We start from the raw sequence: 4,224 nt of genomic DNA on the forward strand, positions 1-4,224 counted from the left end.
TTCACCTCAGCCTCCCAAAGGCGCGGGATTGCAGGCTGAGCCACCAAGCCCGGCTTGCCTCAGTTTTTCAAGCAGCCAGAACTACAGGTGTGCACTACCACACCTGTCTAATTTTTTTTTATATATTGCAGGGACAAGGTCTCATCAAGTTACCAGGGCTGGTCTCGAACCCCTGACCTCAGGCAATCCTCTCGCCTCGGCCTCTCAAAATGTTGGAATTACAGGCTTCAGCCACCGCGCCTGGCCCTTATTCCTTTGAAACTTTTTCTTGTGACAACGTAGTACCAAGTCTGTTATGCTCAAGATAGTGTTAAGTTAAATACTTTTAAAATTATATGAAGTTGGAAAAGAAAGAAAAATGTCATGCAACACGACCTTTTTCTGTGGTACAGGAAATAAGCCTTATGTTCTACATCTGTGAGTGTATAATGCTTATTTTGATAGGTCGCTTTTGAATTTGCAAGAGCTCTCTCACTGGGCAAAAAGAAATTGAGAAATCAAACTCTTTTTGCATTTGGATCTATATGCACCAATAATTTACACAGTGTATTTCAATAGTCATAAGTTGAACCTTTTTACTAGTCAGTCTTAGCCATACTACCCCGGAGGACAGCTAATGTGGAATACTTTCTTCAACGAGCTACTGGAAAGGGCAGATTGGTGTAAGTGATAAAGCAGATAGAAATTTGGGAAAATGGAAAATATCAATTTCCAAATATTACCAAGAATTTTCTTGTAAACATGAAACCCTAAAACGGTCATTTCTACCATGGATTTCACTTGTGTTGCCATGAATCTGCATCCACGGCCTGGATGTTCTGCCGACTAAATTGACTTGACAAATGTAGGCCAGACAGGGAGGATGGGGATGAGCTTTTGTTCACTCTCCCTTCATCATAACTGGTCGCTTAGGGGCACTGGGACTCCCGAGTTCTCCTCCGCTGATGCCCCTCCCAGGCTGTGGCAACTGAGGGGGCCTCAACATGCGGGACCTGAGGTGCAGCTGAGGCTCTCAGGGGCCAGAGTCCTCAGCAGCAAACTCCCCTGATTTCTCCAGCAGCCTCTTCTGCAGACTCAGAGAACCTGCTGAGCTGCTCCCCAGACAAGCTGCACATGTGGACGGCCAGGCCACCAAACAGGGAGGTTTGTGGAGGGGGCGGTACTACTGTGGGAAGAAGTCACAGAGCTTGCGTGCAGTAACAGACCTTAACATTCTCAGCCTCTGCCCGGCTGACTTTCGGTGTAAAATCAGTGCCAGACCCACTGCCACTGAATCTTTCCCAACAGAAGCAAAATAAATTGGGAGCTGTGGCGATTGACCTCGCTTCCACAGGTACCAGTGGAAAAAATGATTCCATTATAGTGGAGGAGGCTCTGACTAGACCTGCAAGAGATGGAGGCTGACTCTCTGGGGGTGATGGGCAGGGAGAGTGGAGTCTGGGTCACCACAATATCCCCACTCATTCCGCAAATAATGAGAGAGATCAAGGTTATATATAAATATTATGAGCAGATTTCACATTTCTCTTGTGATATGAATTATGATTAATCTTTTACTAAAACTTGGTGTATACTACAGAAAATAAGCATTGCAAAGTGAATCCAGTATTTATAATCTGTAAAAGTCCTTTTAAGATCTAAATCAGCGCACTGATCATTGCTCCTTTTAGGAGTTTCCCAACAATCAAGGGCAAAATATAACTTGCCTTCCCTGAAGCGTAGAACACAGGCGTGTAATACATGGCTAGAATAATCACGAGGAGCAGTGCGACCCCCAGAGCACACCCTCTCACCCTATTCCCCTATCTCACCTTCTACTGTCCTTACCAGGGGCCCAGAGCATCAGCAGCCCCAGGAGCTGATGAGGGAACCTCATTTTAGAAGTTGAACTTAGGAGTCCTGATCGGTCAAGGCAAGGTCAGAACTGAGCTTTTATCTCAGACTCTAAGGGAAGATTCTCTCTAATGGTCAATATGCAAATCCCCTGGCAGGTGCAGGGGTGTGAAGACAGACAGTGGGTGGGGGGTATCTCTCCTGTGAGCAGTGTGATATAAAATGTCTCTTGAGAGTTAAACTATGCACCACAGTCATTCAGAAAAGGAAAGGGGCACTGGGAAGGATCTTGAGTGTCTAGGTAATGTCGAACAGCAGCATAGTGGGGACTATACTGGTCAGGGAGCTTCAGAGGGAAGCAATGGCTTGGGATTTTTCTCAACCTGGAGATAATCTATTGTCAGCAGACACGGGCAAAATTTCTTGGAATATGTAAAGCAGACTAGCTCTAGATGCCTAAAAATCTACGTGTTTGGGCTGTTTGGAAATGATTGAAATGTGAAACTGAGTTTGACACAGGCTTTTGAGAAATAAACTTGCAATTGAGAAATAAGCAGCATGGGACCAGTGACACAGGCGATCTTTAGCTTATTTGCCCTGTACACAATCTGTATACTATGTTGTATAAACTGTATTAGTCCAAATAGTCGAACCTCCACCGCTTTGCATGAGATTGGGGTCACACAGAGTCCTATTTCTCACCTGAACCTCAATGGAGCTTTTTTTCCTGATCCAAGGTGATGGAGTGTCTCTGGGTGAGAGAACTGAGACCAAGTCACCCACTGAGGAAGCTTGGACTGGATTCCTGGCTCCCAGCCACCTGGGACTGAGGCTGCTCACATTATGTCACTAGCGGCAAATCATCACCCACTGGAGCATAGATTCATGTTATACACAGAGAGCTCAGGGATTGAAGGCTCCCTGGATATGCACATCTTCTGCGTTTGAGAATCTTTCTATTAAACATTGGGAAAAACAGAGTTATTTCCGTATTTGACATTTCTAAATTTTCATATTCTGTTCTAGATCTTGCTAATCTGAATTTGTTTCCAGACGTTTGAATTATTTGTCTTTCCTTTTACTTGGGAAAACAATCCTACAAATCCACACAGATAGCTGTGAGATTAAGTGGTAGAATTTTCCTCTGTGCCTCTTAATCTTTCTGTAGAGCCCACCTCACACATCATCTAACTGCACAAAGTGAACAATGATCCCATTGTTTCCCAGAGCATTCTGTGTCTTAATTTTATCTCTATTCTCGCCCTAGAAAAAAGAGAACTCTGCCCCAGTAGAAAAATGGGGACTATAATTTGAGAATTCTCAAACTCATAACTTTTTCGTTCATATGAAATGATTTCAAGAATCAGTAATCTCCAGAAACCCTGCAAGCCTGAAGAGACTAGAGTCCCATGTTGTAATGCTCTTGAAGATAAGCAATTCCAGCCAAGAACTTTCTATCCCACAAGGCTAGGTTCACCAGTGATGGAGAAGTAAAGTCCTACCCAGACCTCCAATCCTGAAGAGAATCTACCACCACCAGATCAGCCCTTCAGGAGATGCTTAAGAAGGTGTTTAACACAGAACAAAGAAAAGAGGAAAAATTTTAAAAAGGTCATTCCTATCACAAAATTGCAGGCAAGCACAGAGTTAACAGAACATAACCATGAAAATACACACATATATAAATGCAAGAGTACAAAGAAAGCAGAGCAACCCCCAATATCCCTATTACAAGGACAAACTCACTTTTCAATAATTAATTTGAATGTGAACGGACTGAATGCACCGCTGAAGAGGCATCAAGTGGCGTGATCCAAAAGTCTGCGGCTTCTGAGAAACTCATCTCGTGGCACAGGGTACCCACAGGCTCAAAGTCAAAGGCTGGAAAGCGATCTTTCAGGAAAATGGAAAACAGAAGAGGACAGGGTAGCCTTTCTAGTATCAGAAAAAGCCGACTTCAAACCACCAAAATTTTAAAAGGACACAGAAGCACACCACACAACGACGAAAGGCTCAATTCATCAGCAAGAAACATCCATCTTCAACATAGATGCACCCAGCAGAAGAGCATCAGGTTTCCTAAGATAACTATTCAGTCAACTGAGAGGACATGAACACTCACGCAATCACGGTTGGGAGCCTAAACGGTCCACTCACGGGCCTACACAGATCCTCAAGGCCAACTAGGGACACTCAATTCGTGCGGGTCGATTTCCTCGCATTGCGCTGGGGCGGGGGGCGGGGGGCGGCGGGCGGGGGCGGGGCCTCGCAGGAAGCCCGGCCTGCGCCCTCGCGCCGGCCAGCGAGCGGGGCGGACCCCGCTCCTGCTCCGGTCGGCGGCCCGGGCCCGGCCGGGGCCGCAGGAGGGGCCGGACCAGGGCGGGGCCGGGC

This window comes from Carlito syrichta, unplaced genomic scaffold, assembly GCF_000164805.1.
Source record: "Carlito syrichta isolate Samal-C Ts95f unplaced genomic scaffold, Tarsius_syrichta-2.0.1 Scaffold302552, whole genome shotgun sequence".
Lineage (NCBI taxonomy): Eukaryota > Metazoa > Chordata > Mammalia > Primates > Tarsiidae > Carlito > Carlito syrichta.